This window comes from Belonocnema kinseyi, chromosome 10 (genome assembly GCF_010883055.1).
Source record: "Belonocnema kinseyi isolate 2016_QV_RU_SX_M_011 chromosome 10, B_treatae_v1, whole genome shotgun sequence".
Lineage (NCBI taxonomy): Eukaryota > Metazoa > Arthropoda > Insecta > Hymenoptera > Cynipidae > Belonocnema > Belonocnema kinseyi.
In genome coordinates, this window is record NC_046666.1 from 74,578,577 (window position 1) to 74,595,061 (window position 16,485).

The 16,485-nt window shown below is 30.9% G+C and overlaps 1 protein-coding gene across 1 annotated transcript in view; it reads left to right on the forward strand.

Annotated features, from left to right (window-relative positions):
• Positions 1-16,485, forward strand: part of LOC117181205 (potassium voltage-gated channel protein Shaw) — a 139,165-nt gene that overhangs the window by 101,263 nt on the left and 21,417 nt on the right. The gene's annotated exons all lie outside the window — the stretch shown is intronic.

The window sequence follows — 16,485 nt, forward strand, 5'->3', positions numbered from 1 at the left end:
GAGTGCGAAAATGTTGTTAGAAGAGAAATATTTTCTAAAATTTCAGTATCAAATATATTTAATAAATTATGTAAACGCCAAAAATTATACGATGTAGTTTTTCACTGACAAAATCACACATTATCCTTACATACCAAAAGGCTATTTCGAATCAAATATTTTAACTGTTTGTTTACTGAGTTTCTGTCCCAACAAATAAAGTGAAAATAAGTCTTTTAAATTACATTTTTTAAATCAACATAAACTTAAGAAAAGATGTGCAACAAACTTGCGCTAAAAGGTTTAAAATGAATCATGTTCATTTAAAACTGTTTTTTTAACAAATACTCAAGAAAATGAACTTCTAAAAAAGAATTGCAGAATAAGAGTTAAAATAAGATAAATATGTTCTCAAATAATATTGCCAAACGGCTTATTCAATACAGATATATAACAAATTGAAAAAAGAATCAGACGTCTGAATCACCTCTCTTACTTCTTTATTATGTATCCGTCCTTTTTAATAGTACCATGATCTAACATATTTTGAGGCCTTTCAAGCATCCTCTTAATGGAAATTTTAGCAGAGAACTACTAATAGCGAATATTTGTATGATATGCCAATATGACTTAAAAAGCATTATTAAGTAATTATTAACACCATTTACATTTTTATCTTTAATATTTCTGAAAATTGATTTTATCTTTCAAAAATGGAGATTTAATCTTGATGTAACATCTGAATCAAACAACTTTGAGAGTTTATTTGACTGTTAATAAGTTTGAAATATCTGATGAAATCATAATCAAGAAAGCCTTAATTTTAATCTGTGATAAAAAATTATCTTTAGTCATTTTTTTCTCAGTAAAAGATGCAATTTCTTCTTTCCAAAAATTATTTTTTATTACATTAAACAACATTAAAAATTGTTGTTTTTCTGAATATATTCACTAATTTCAAAACACGACTTTCTGGTTTAAATGCATACCTAAGTGTCTACAACATAAACCTGAAAAAAAATAAATACCACAGATGCAAAGAAACGAGATCGGAAGAGTACATGCTAAAGACATACCTAAAAGACTGTTTTAAAATATTTTTGCAAATTTACCCAATAAATTTTTCGACAATTTATGATTGATCAAAGACATCTATCATTTTATTAATACCGTTTATAATTTTTTTTATAGCAAAAAATTAAAAAACGCAAAAAATGTTTTATTAACTGGACACAAATCATATAAGAAAAGGTAAAATTTTTGAGAAAAAAAAATCAAATATAACATTTATAATATGTTTAACCCAAAAAAAATCCACATTGTGACTGTTTGTAAACATTAAGCCTAAATTTACAGAAAATTCCATACTTTATAAAACATTTATCTTATAGAAGGTACCTTGGTGGGGTCCTATTTACTTATAATAATTTTTTAATATAATTGATTTAGTATGACATTGTAGGCTCTAGTATCTGTTTTACGATTTTTTCTCCGTTTGACTTTATGAGGAACGTCGGAACAAGCCTAATACTATTAGTATTATTACTACTATAGGCTGAAAGTTGTAATAAAGGGTCGTTCATATACTACTTTACGCGTTTTCCTGGTTTTTATATCGTCATATTATTTTTAACTTCGCGGAAATTAGATTCTAATTTTTATTTAAGCAAAAGAAAATGGGCGTAACGTAGTTTCTGACTGGACCCTAAGTTATAGGCGAAAGTGGTTCATATCGGCTTGTAAAAGTATTGAACCTATAAGGATTGCAGAATACTCATTCTGAGTAAAAGTGTCTTTTTTATACAGGAAATTAATTTTTATCTTTAAACAAATATAAGAAGGCAGTGCATCTATAGAAGGGTGGTTCCACTCAGAAAAGTATTTTGCAGACATTTTTGCCTAACTGTAAAAACACCCTTAAATATCTGGGCAGGTATTTTTCCTACGATGGTAATCTTCTTTTACTATCTGTATACATTTTTTCTGAAAAAAAATCAAATTTAAAAACAGTTATTAAATAGACGTATCTCATCAATTTAAACAAAAAGCATTGTAACAATTTTCTTACTTTTAATCTTTATTTTTGCTTTTAGAAAAATGGACTAACCTAGTACTAGCAACATATATGAGAAAAAAAGTACATCTTTCAATTATCTTGTTTTTATCAAATGAATTTTTTTATAAAAGTATACCTGCTTTTAAAATAAATTTTTTTTTAAGATACAAAATTTTAACCAATAAACAATTTTAGAATCAAGCGTCAAGACAGAAAAATTACCGAATTTTTGTATATGAATTCCAGTGTCGATATTTGCTATATTTAAATCGCATTTTTTGTTTTAGATTTTATATAATGGCATTTAAGTAATACGAGGAGGAAAATCGGACGAATTTGACCTTTGACTCTAAAGTATTATACATAAGGTACGTTCGTTCAAACGTTTAATTATCCAATATGTACCACTCTCCCCTACTTCAATCTTCGTGTCTCTTTTTTCTTCTTTTGTAGTATGTAAATATTTTCTATTAGTGTCTATATTATCTAATATTTATTAGGTGTGATTTATTGCCTCATTGCTGTCGTAATTATTAGGGATATACAAACTAATTCCTAATTCCGAAATATCGAGAATTGTTTAAAAGATAACAGCATATTCTGGAGTTGACGTTTCAGACGCTTCTAGGATAGTTTAACGAAATTTCTAATAAACAGATAAAAAATATCCCATTATTAATCATTATTATTTTCAAATATGAAAAATGGAAATGGATCAAAATACTAACAATAAATATTTTTGCTTAGTGAATCAATGAATTTGAGAAGAGAATTGTTGTTTAACATTAATCTTAGTCTATACAAAATATCTTATTTTTCTTCCAAACTAAAATGTGCGAAAGCATTAAAAGGTATCGAATTTTTATCATCAAAACGTGGAAAATCATTCTGTTTAAGCTCGAAACTGTAACCATCGAACAGAAATATCTCTTATGCATGTGACCTTAATCTTAAGAAGAACTTTATCCAACTCTAGACCTTGGACAGTTTCCAAAAAAGTCTAAAATTTACCATTTTTCTTTAATTATAAATTGAAAAATGTACTTTTTACATTTTATATTTTTTGCATTTATCAAGATAAGATAAAAACAAATTTAATATTTTATTTTAATCTATAATTTCAGAAGAATTATATGCTTAGAAAAGGTAAAACGAAATTAAAATTTAAAGTTCACAGTATAGAACTATACGAGATCAAAATTTTTCCGGAAAATGGGCTTTTTCATCAAATAAGTCTTCAAAATCAAACACATATTGTGTGAAAAGGATTTGTTCGAAATCTCATTTTAAGTATAGTGATAATACAGGAAAACGCTGGTGTTAAATTTTTTGTAGCTTAAATTTCATTGGTCTCCAAATGAGCATTTAAAACAATTTTCATGTCTCAAATATATTCCTCTGAACGTAGGTGCACATCTGGGCATCTAGGGGAAAGTATCATATGGAGACTGAATTTTGGCTCAATGCCGAGGGTTGTGGAGTGCTGAACCGCGTTGTCAGTCACCTGAACACCTGTCAAAGCAACTATTTGCATTGCGATATTAGACTTAATAATTTTTAATGAGGAAACTAATTAAAATTATATTTGCCTAATTTTCAACTTTCTTTCATTTAACAGTGTGTGCTAGTCACTTAGAATAAAACGATAACTTCCTAATGCAACTTTCAAATAGTAGGTTAGTCATGGCCGTCGATATTTAAGCTAAAGCCGGGATATGTAGAAAAAGTAATGACCGTCTGCATATACAATTAGGTGTTTTTAGAGTTCCTCTAGGGAGAGTTGTGTCACCAATTACTCCGCTTCTGATTGGTGCCGCAAAAGCGGAATCGGATGTTTTGAAATTGGCGCGACTTTCAAGTCAAATTTAATGTTCAGGCACTGATTCATTTCTGAGGTTACGGACTTTTTTTCAACACCTTTTGATTAAATTACTTCCAATAAAAATAAATTTTATTCAATCATAGAGAAGACGAAAATAAAGATAACATAGTCCTAAACATGTTTTTATTCGGTCTTTATTTCAGAACAATGGATAAAAAATAAGAGAGGATTTATGATACAACTAAAATGTAAATCACATGAATAAAGTAGAAGAGTTTTCACTGCTGATTTGTTGGAATTATATTTCAATCCACATTTTTTTAATTATTCAATAAATATCACAGAGAATTGATGGTGCAGTTGAACGTTCATTTGAAATCATATTTCAAATTTATACATTATACTATAAAAGTAATAATGGAAGACAAATTACAGTTAAAAAAAGAAGATAGTTTTTTTTTCAAGTTTAGAACTCTAAGAACCTACATTCTTATTGGTAAATTATGTGCATAGCCATGATTTTGCTAGCATATTTGTTTTCAATGTCTTTTCCCTTTGATTTAGCTGTGTTACAAATTCTTAGACGAAAAAGTAATTTTGTACAACCGGGTGCAATGAACTGAATATTTGTTCCATTTCCTGGAAAGTATCAAACATAGCTTCGCTGAGCTAGAAGAGCAAGTTTTCTTTATATTCTTAATATTCTGAATTTAAAAAGCTTATTTTCAAAACAAACGTTACACGAAAATATATCATGATATATAACCTCTTCTTAAGAATACTTCAAATGTTTCGCGCTTCGTTACGTATTTCTGATTCCGGTTTGGCGGTGGCTAGTGGCGAGGGTAACGTGACACAACTCTTCCTAGAGGAACTCTAGGTATTTTCACTTCACACACCAGCCAGCTTCACTTTTTTTAATACAGAAAATCTATAGGAAATTTTTTCGAACGAACAGGCATCAATTAAGATGCAAACGGTCACGACTTAGTTTTTACATCCCGGCTTTGGTGGTTTGAATGTCATGTAGGTTTTGACTAACCTAAGATTTGGATATTATATCACGCCAAGTACAATTTTTAATCCAAGACACTAAAAATATTGAATATAACTGAATTACTGGTAAATGGTAGGAAATTAAGAGTTAGGTCATTATTATTATTATAACTTACCTGCTTACCAACATCTGTTTCACTTAAATAACGCCCGATAAAATCATCTTGACAGGTGACTGACAGTTTGTAGACGAAACTTCACGTTGCTCTGGACAAGAAAAAACAGTGTATAAAGGATCCTTTTCCCCTAGATTCTCCGAATGAACCTGCGTGGCTCACTTGAACACTGATTTCGGTGTAGAATGGGGGATCGGCAATTTTCTGCGAAAAAGATTAATAATTGAAAATCAGATTTTCAGAATCCACGAAATTTGAGGCTACAAATTATCTTATGATTTACTCCAACTTAGTTAACTTTTTCTAATCCACCTTATTTCCTTCAAATTTAGTAACTCAATACCTCGGAAGCTTTGAAATTGAAAATTTGCAACTCGGGATTATACTTTTGATTTATCTTTAAATGTTCATTTCGATTTACAGAATGCTACTTTGCTCTTCCTAAAAATTCCGATTTTGTTCGTTATCTAGTTCTGTACTTCAATCCTTCAAATGTGTATCTATATGTTTAGAGCTTGAAGCCAAATATTACATCTTCAAAGAAAATTTTTTTTTTTATTAGCTAAAATTTTGTTGAGACCTAAACAAAAATCACTTTCTAGAGAAAAGAAAAAAACAACCATTTTCTTTAAATTAATTTTAAGCTGTAATATTGTATTGTCGAAACAACGAAAATCTTTCTCATGCATGACGTTTTTAAAAAAAAAAATATTTCAGCTGAGAGCAGATTTTCTCTGGTTTTACCTAAGCTGCATTCGTTTCAATTTCACAAAATGAAACTTGTAATTTTTCATTTAAGAGCCAAATAAATCCAAATTGTAGCATGCGCTGTGAGTTTAGAAATGCCAGAGAACTTCCTTCGCAAATATTGAAAATGAAAGATATCACACACCTCTGTGGAAATAAATTCCTAAGGTTCGCATGCATTCAAATCTTTGCCAGAATGCACCCTAGAGAAATGTGTGTTTCTGTCTCATTCAACGTTAGAGAAGGGTACAATGATTTCCGGCCGCAGGTTGGTGGTAAAATTTGGATAGAGTCCAAAATTCCAAGCCTAGATTCTGGAAACCAGGTCCCTCAGCTAATTATGCTATATTTTATTCTCTTCACCATATTCGTTCAATGTTTTATCCCATCACAAAATTTTTACTACAAAATAAAGTGACTGAAAAACATAAAATTTGGAGTTAACTATATTGTAACTCCAAATTTACTTATTAAATACTGAATTCATAGATTTTATTTGAGAAAATGTTTATTCTAAAAATTCTGTTATTTTCTTCGAAAATTTTATTAACAATGAGACTATATATTTTTAAAACAAAAAAATCTGGCTGTTTTTACGGAAATATCGGTAACATTGTGAAGTTTTAATGATTGAGAATTCACCAGTGGGCCGGGTCAAAATGTTCAAAGTAATAAAATCGTTTCAGCTGAATGATACATTTGTGGCTTTACACCGAACCAAAGTCAACAATCTTTTTTAAATCCGTTAATATCTTCTGTTCCCTTTCTTTATTGAAATATTCAAATTTCTAAAGATTGCAAAAATTTAATATCACTTTATCAATTACTAAGGCGATTTTTTATACGCACAGTAAAAACTTGATGGTATATTTTGTTGCAGGTAAAATTATAACGGTGTTCACTGTACTTCGGTAGGGATTCAGATATCTCTCGAACTTGGGGTACAACATATCGAGTATGTAGGGTACGAAATAACCAGAAGGTGAGGTACGAAAGGACAGATGTTGCTGTTTTGAAATTGTGACGGCTGTTGTCAAGCATGTCATGGTCTTAGAAAAGTTGAAGGTATGCGGATTACACTTTGTGAAACGAGGCTTTGAGGTATGAGCATGATTGAAATTACCAGGGTTTATTCTCAAAAAAAGGTTAAATGCTCGAGTTATAAATATAAATTTGCGTATTTTGTTGGCGAGAAGTTCAAATCGAGGTTCTGATATTTTCATGTAAATAATTATGCAACAAATAGTACGAGAATTAAATAACAATTTACATATTGACAAAAAATAAATTATTATTCAAATTGTATAGTTTTATAGCCCTTAAATAATTGTGGATTCAGTTCTCGTATTTTTAATTCTAATTTAAATAAGTATATATTTTTAATTAATGAAGTTAAACTTGTTATTATAAATAATAATAATGTTAAAATGGTATCATAATATTTAACTTTAACAATAAAGTAATGCTTATAAAAATATTTTAAACTTTCTTGATTAATGTCCAGTGATAGAAAATTTGATCAAATAGTTTTTATTTTGATCAAATTGAATTTGCACATTTTCCTAATGTTTTTTTTTAATTCAGCCAAATCTGAGGATGCTATTATTATGCATATAGAAAGACCTTTTCATCTAAAATATCGAACGACTTCATGCTCGGGGAATTTAGCATCCATATGCTCTGCTTTTCTAGTAATCTTAACATGCCTATGATCCAATATGTATTCTTATTAAGGTACGAATTATTCAAGATAAAAAGTTATATTGTGAGCGAACGCGGATATCTCGAGCATTCGCAGTAGTGATTCTTGTGTAATTTTAAATTGACACATGGCCTTATATAACCTAAAAATACAGAGGCGTAACTTCTGCGCATGCCAGAGATATCCGCATTCTGCCACCACTGACTGGGGCTGGGGGACAAGCTATCTCTCTCGCACAGCAACATGATTGGTCTTTTCAATTTTGCTTTATAAATACATAGCTCTTTACTTGCGCATACATGTAAACTATTTAACCTCCATTTAGAGGCGAGCGGTAAACAGTCAATCTGATCGCTGCGCGAGAGAGATAACTTATCCCGCTAACTCATAGTCTGTTTCTTTTATTTTGCCAATAATTGTGCCTTTGCCTGGTTTCCTCCAGTTATATATGCGCTAAGATTTCTAATATTAGGTATTTCAAGTTATGACGTCAGCTGGCAAGATGTCCGTACAATGAGGGCCAAGAAATAATGCAAATTTTAGAGAATAAAACTTAATTTAGTTTATAACTTGAGAAAAAAATATTTTTCACAGTTACAAAAAACATCAATTTTATTATTTAATTAAATAATTACTAAATATTTTAATAGGCTGAGTGTACTTATCGTAAAAAACAATTAATTTCCAAGCTATTATAAAAATAAAGTTTAGTCCCATGTATTTAGTATTATTGTTTGCCCCTCAGCGTGCAAGCATCTTGGATATCCCTAGTGTTGCATTCGAGCGACAAATCCGAGAAATGAGCAATAACGAGAAAATCTCTCATCTTTTTTTTATGAAATCTCATCTCAACTCGTCTAATATAAGTGAGCTTCTCGAAAGATCGTATCTTTCGATCAACTGCCTTGTCGGTGTCAAACCTAACATTCGTAAAAAAACAAATGTCATTAGTAGTGTCATCAAATTTGAAAGTAGACATATGAGGCACAAAAAACATAGCATTCAGAGTAAAATGTGTATATCTATTAAATTAAATACTTCTTTTATTAATAATGAAGGTTCCTAAATATGATTTTCAATAGTATAATCCTTTTTTTATCTCGTTAGTTTATTTTCGTATGGTATTTGTAGTTTGTGGTTATATCTCAAATCTGATGCATAAAGAAAATTATTCTTTAATTCTAGATTCCTGGGGCCAAAAAAGTCTTATGTACACCCTTTTTTAATAATATTTATTATAATAATGTGTACTGATTTTTAAGCGGCATATTTAAAAACTCGTTTCACATGAATAATAAAATTACGAGAATAATAAAAACAATTTCCGTATTTAAGAATCGGATTAGATGAAGATTTTTTTAATCTTTTGAGATATATTCTTATTATTTCTTTGAAATAGTTTCAATATAAATCAAAATGTTTAAAAGGGATTTTTAAGGAATTTTAGAGATTTTTAAAGAGATTTCAAGATATTTAAGGTTTGAATTTAGGTTGTTTAAAAAGTTATAAGGAATTTCTAAGCGAATTAATAAATGTCAAAGAATTGCTAATGATTTTAATAATTTTGAGCTACACTGTAAAAAAAATCTATTTAATTTTCCATCTCTGGTGGATGTAAATAAAAGGACCCTCGTGCATCGGAGTAATAATACGAATCTGCTGTGATATTCCAATTCTGCCGATAATTTTACACGCGAAAATGTAAAATTGATTATGTGAAAGAATAAAATATAATAACATTGATCAGGGCGACAGGTTTCGAACACAAGCCGGACACGTTACCACTTACCTAAAACACATAAGATACTATTGGTATTTTTTTATGATTAAATATTCCGTAACAAAAAAATTAAGTATTCGTTTTGAATGACCGCACTTTTTCCATTCCAATAGCAGAAAATGTAAAAGGCAAAATAGGAATAGCTCCAATTCGGTCTTTTCTTGTGTAAAAGCTGTCAAAAAAGTTGAAAATAGCTGTCAATTTCCTCGCATTAAAAATAAAAATGCTCCAAAATTGAAGGATGAAGGCATCGATAAACAACGAACACGAGAGAGTCTTTCGTATTCACATATTATTTAATTATTATAAATTTTAAATTAATTATAAATCAAAAGTTTTACAGTTTCGGCAATAGTAAAATAAAAAATGTTTGGTAAAATTAAAAATCTCGATGTAATTTTCAATCACAGGAAAGTGATTTTACCGTCGCATGGTATTTTTACACGCTGCGACTGAATTTTCCCTTCTGAATGTAAAGTGCGTACGAGGAAATGTGTAATTTTATTTTTATCGAGTTTGTAATATTACACTGCTGTTCGAGGGTCCTTTTATTTACATCGCTAGAGGATTTAATTTCACATACTTTTGTAAAATCACACAGTGAAGTGTGTGATATTTACAATGATACAATATGTAAATTTCGAAACTTTGTAATTTTACACAAATCTTTTTTTACAGTGTATTATTTTAAAAAATTGCATACAGTTCTGAAGAATTTCATAACATTTAGAAGGATTTTGTGGGACCTGTAGCGTTTTATGTTATTTTAAAGATCATAAGGAATTTTCAACATAGTTACAGAATTAAAAAATGTTTGAAGAAATTTTACTCGGAATTTCAAATATTTTTGGATATTTTAAAATATTTGAAAGAAACTTTTATTAAAAATTAATTTTCTTTTTGCAAAAATAAACTTAAAAGTGACCGTTTTACATATGCTTGGATCTCTGAACGTTCAAATAAAGATTTTTTACTGGTGACTTTATAAACCAGAAAAAGTCCTCAAATTTGTGTACTTTCATATTGGAAATAATTTATTATTGAAGCAAAATTATAATGTATAGTTTAAATTTCAGTTGGAACAATATTCATGGATTACAAAGTCATATTCAACTATTTTTTTATTTGATAACCTTATATTTACGTCAATGGCGTCTCCACTGGTAGCTCGGACGAGGAACGAGATGAAATGAAATGAGATGAGACGATACAAACAAAAGAGAGAATGATATATTTTCAGTGTTTGAGAATACTTCTCGAACGACTGAGATGAGCAAGAGAACCGAGCATCTCGTACCGTTATGCAACACTAGATATCCCCACCTAATCTGAAATACCTAATGGCTCAATTTTACAAAGTGCGAACAACGCACCTGTTAAACTTCAATGACCATGACATACAATAAGCAAAGCTGTCAAAATAATAAACAGTACATTTATACATGGCTATTTCAAATCTTGAAAAGTATTTAAGAAGTATTTAAGAAGTTACGAACGCGTAGATTATGCGTCGATAATGAAGTTTGTCATTTCGTACCCCAAGAAGCGGACACGTCGTACCCAAAATAGTAGTGGGCCATGCATATATCACGTGGACACTTTAGGGTGGAGGGTATGGAAAAATTCCGCGCTTGTTCACGAGGGGGACCGGGGGGGGGGGGGGTCGAGCTAGAATCCACGTGTACACACATTTCCCTAAATCTGTGGAAAATATACTGAAATGAGACAAGGTATATACTCTAGGTATAATCCAACTTTTATATTGTGCCAGCGCACAATATAATTTTTATTTTTATTTCCATTTTTTTCACGACTTTTTCTTTGAAATTCAAATCCTGTTTAAGCTCACGTTCCTAAGCTAATCCGAATTTTTTCAGCAAATTCATCGCTCCTTTTGAATTTCTTGCAGTCCGGGAGCTTGTGATAATTCTATGGACATCATTTTAGTATTCACTAAAATTTCAAATTCTTTTGTTTTCAAAGTCAACAGTTCGAAATTCGTTGACTGACTAACAACTGTTGGTGTATTTTGTGACAATTTATCGTTAAACTCGTCAAAAATTCGAGTGAAAAACGTCATTTTAGTACTCTTGAAACCCACGGGGAATGATTGTTTGGATGCTAAAAACTAACAATAAGTTTGACTGGCAGCTCCTGACTGGTGCCAAAGTTAACTGGCAGACTGTTAAACATGTCAAACATTCGAGTGAAAAACGTCATTTTAGTACTCTTGAAACCCACGGGGAATGATTGTTTGGATGCGAAAAACTAACAATAAGTTTGACTGGCAGCTCCTGAGTGGTGCCAAAGTTAACTGGGAAACTGCCATACATGTCCAAAATTCGAGAGAAAAAACGTCATTTTAGTACTTTTCAAACCCATTTAGGATGATTGTTTTGTTGCAAACAACCAACAAAGAATTTCACTCGCAGCTCCTGAGTAGTGCCAAAGTTGACTGACATTTTAAACAGCAACCGAATGGTCCTTTTTATTAACTAAAATTTTCATCTATAAGATACTTTTATAAAACGAATATGTATATATAAAAGGAAACTACGAAAATCTCACTTGTTGCGTAAATTCACAGCTCGCAACAATGGGTTTCAAGAGTACTAAAATCACGTTTCTTGACTTGAATTTTTGGCATGTTTGACAGCCTGCCAGTCAACTTTGGCACCACTCAGGAACTTCCAGTGAAACTTCTTGGTAGTTGTTTGCACCTAAAAAATCATCCCCAATGGGTTTCAAGAGTATTAGAATTATGTTTTTTCACTCGAATTTTTGACATGTTTCATAGCCTGCTATTTAACTTTGGCACCACTAAGGAGCTGCTAATCAAACTTATTGTTAGTTTTTAGCAACAAAACAATCGTTACCCGTGGGTTTGAAGAGTACTCAAATGACCTTTTTTCACTCGAATCTCCGACCAGTTTAAAGATAAATTGTTGCAAAATGGACTAACAGCTGTTAGCCAGTCAACGAGTTTCAAACTGTTGACATATGAAAACAAAAGAATCTGAAATTTTAGTGAGTACTCAAATGACGTCCATGGAATTGTCGCGAGCTCCCGGACATTTTGAAGACTAATAATATCTATATTTTCATAAAATACGTCCACCTGGACAAAGTACGGGGGGTGGAGGTTATTTGTCCAAATTCTACGGCTTTCCACGAGGGGGGGGGGTCAAAAAGTGGTAAAGAATTGTCCACGTGGTATATGGATGGCCCCTAGGTACTTCGTACCCCAAGTGATGGACACTTCGTACCCCAAGTGATTGGGAATCTGTACTCTACATTACGGTGCAGCATTCACACCGCAAGGGTAATTTTTGTACAGGTATATAGTACCCTGTTATTGGTGCTTCATTAACACTTTCTTTTTACTATGCGTACCGCGTTTAATAATGAACAATAATAAGAAATAATAATATGAAAAAATGTTTTGCATTATGCACAATTTTTTGAAAATGTGGGAGAACCGCGTTTTCATTGATTAAATCACATGTAAACATTTTGGAAAATGTGATGATTTAGCTACTTGAAAGAACATTTTTTTTGTACGCTTTAGAAAAATCGTAAATTAAACAAAAACTGAACATTTACAAAATTCCCCACAATTGTTGCACCAATAGGAAAATATTTGCAAGTTTTCAAATCAGAAAAGAGAACAGGAGATATAAACCAATGTACATTTTTTTTGGCCGTGGCTTCGTATGCCGAAATTTTGATACGAATAGCTGTAATTTTTCGATATATGTTGAAACTTAGTTTTCTTTTTTCCGTTTTTTATAGGTCAACCCACATATTTTGTTGGCTCAGCTGAAACGATTTGATTAATTTGAGCATTTTCACTCCACTCTATTCAAAAGTATATTATATATAAGTATTCAAAAGTAGATGATAAATTGCTAAAAAAGAAAAAATTCTCGGTGAAGCTTATGTATATTTGGTTAGAGAGGTGATTGGAAATTCTTTATTTAGTTTTGAAGTATTAGAATTAGAATATTGTCAGGATTAAATTTAAATTGATGAAACAACTCAAGAAATAATACGCTAATTAAAGTTCGATCGCACACTGAGAGACCTTTTATTAAAATAAATGAAAAAAATGAGTTAGAATGTAGAAGACAATCTAATATTCTATATACGAAATATTATGAATCTCCATTTCAAGGATTTATGCTATGAAAAAACGATATTTTTTGCTGAGTTTTCAAAAAATTATTTGAATAAGAAAAATAGAGAATATCATAATCTCGTAAACGTATTTTAGAAATTGATATTGTCAATATGAAGTTGACAGAAAGCTGTGACGCATAGCAAACTATGAAATCATTATTCTTGATTTTCCATATAGTTTTGTTTGAGAATGCTCGTCGAGTGTTTCTGCCATTTTCCGATCGAGCCGAATGGTTATGTTTCACAAAACTGTAAATAAAAGGCAACTCTTTCTATTTTCAATTCATGCATTTACCATGGGATTTAAAGATTAGGAATTCCTTCTCATGAAATGTATGTACTAAGGTATTAAGATTTAATTCAATGAGTACAATTTATAAAATATTACATCTAAATACACTCAAATTCATTATACTGAGTTACTAATATATCAAATCAGGTCATGATGTTCCTACCAGAATATTATCAGTTCCTTTAAAAAAATGTATTTTATAAAAAATCAATTTAATCATTGATAGTGATGAAATGTTTAATAGGCTGACCGGAAAAAAACACTTTTGGTTTTCTTAGGAGCAAACGGTAAATAACGCTTGTTATGGTATTGTAGAAGATAGATTTTTGTAAAAAAAATTTTAAACAATATTTGGAGGTGGCACATTGTCTTGAGGTTTTCAGAATCCATATGAAAGCATTTTTTAAATGAAAAATTCATAATAAATATTATTTACCGTTGCCTAAAAAGTGCCATTTTCACTGTTTTCCACTGTTTGCAACGACTAATAACAGACCCAATAATATATATCTGATACTGAAATTTTGAGAATATTTTCCTTAAAGGTTGAAGATTATATTTTTTGAAAAAGCAGATTAAGAGAAAGTATAATTAAACGCTATTTAATTGTCGGGGCGGAGCGCTCATCAGCCCTACCGTAAAAGTTGATCACAGTGGGTCGTGGCACCATAAAGCCTAGAACCTTTTGTGGCAAACGTCTATAGGTGTATTTTTCTTTGACAGAAAGGCCTAACTAATCCTGTTAAAGAGTCATATGAATGAAAAGAGCTGAAGTCGCACTTTTACGATCGACTCTTCACTTACCGAAATTTTCAACTTTTGCAATAACTACGTTCAAAGACGATGCACCATCACTAAATCTATTTAAAATTTTTTTTAAATCTGCCTTCTACAATCGTATAAACTACCATTAATTGCCTTTCGCTACTAAGAAAACTAAAAGTGTTTTTTTTCTGGTAACCCTAATGTTTAACCTATCTATTAAGAAAATGTCTGAAGCAAATAATCACTAGTGAAGCAGGGCCCAGATATTTGTCAATCTGCCCTGAGTTGTCAAGCGTCGACGATTTGCAGAGATATGTTTGCCAAAAATTTCTATAATGTAAGTTAGCCATGGGGTGTTGTTGTAAGGAAATGCGTTAGTGTATTAGGTACTAATCACGCCGCGGCCGTTCCGATTTTTCATAACGATTAAGGGCATGTGATACTTCGTCGTGTGGTCAATCAGGTACAGTTCCGACGGCTTTTATCCACAAAAATGAAAATTTTCAAAAACTGAATTCGGAGTTGCTATAAAATATCATAACGGACGTTCCTGGACTCTTTTTTCAGGGATAATAACAAAAAAAATGTTATTGTGCTAATTAACAAATTTTATTCATGTGTATTATTTTGTGGTTTGGATGATTTTTAGCTCTCTGTCATTCCGATAATGTAGGTCTCTATCGTACCTATTCTGTCGATAATCACTCTATAATAATTATGGTGTAATCATAGACCAGATCTGATGAAACTTTGAAACTAATGTTCAATTTTTCGCCACTGGGAAATTATTTATGAAATAAATTTTTTTGACTGCCTGCAAACAAGGTTAGTTCCGGGAGATTAGTTACTATGTTTATTTGCAAGCCCAAAGTTTTCGGCCGAAAATATTGTGTAGTTTGAAAGTAACGCACAGGAGAATAGTAACATACATAGCCTCCAAATATACACACGTTGTTAGAAATATCAAAAAATTTTTTGAAAAAAAAACACAAATTAAGTGTGCGGGGACTCTGTGATCATGTTCGCTATCATTTCCCAAATTTTGAAGACAAAATATTGATTATTCTAGAAAAAAAGCCGTCGGAACCTAAAACAGGTAAAATCGATACTAATTCCTAAGCGCTATGCAAATAAATCAGATTTTGGTAAATTAAAACTTTTTTGAATTAAACCAAAAAAAAAGTGTGTGGGGACGTCCGTTAGCATGGTCGCTATCATGTCCCAAATTTTTAAGACAAAATATTGATTATTAAAGAAAAAAAGCCGTCGGGACCGAAAACTGGTAAAATCGATAATTTTCTAAGTATCACATGCCCTTAAACCTAATTTTTCAATTTTAAATATTTTTTCAGAATTATTATTCACTCTTAAACTTTTAAAAACAAGTAATAGATTTTATGCTTTCAGGACGATTCATTTTAACAAAAAGAGATATTTCGGGTTTCACACGTGTAAAAAAAAAACTACGAATTGTTTGCCGACGTTTCGTGAACATTATAGTTCACATCTTTAGGGCTGACCTGAAACTGAGGTATTAGGTCATGTTGTACTTAGGTATACTCTCTACGATGCCTGTGATATTGCTGTAAAATGATTCCATTTTTGAAATTGTTCAATGTTAAGCTTTGCAGTTCTCATTTAGCTTTATATTTACATCTAAAATTATCAGGCAAGGCTTTTAATATGAAATTTTAGAATAATTAATAGCGGAATAGTCCTGTTATTTTTAATAATTATTTTAATTTGAAACTCCAATATTGTGAATATATAAATTTTAAACCACCAAGAATGAATTTAAGGGCATGTGACACACTCAGATCCCTATATTACACCATTAAGCATTTCGGGGTAGGCGTGACTCACCCGGTAGGGGAAAGGAGTAGTGTGTAGAAGGGATATAGATTTTTCAGATTGATCCAGAATTCTCGTGCTATTTAAGTAAATAACACGTTCGTTCCGCAACACTGCTCCGACCCAGGTTGCTGATCAAT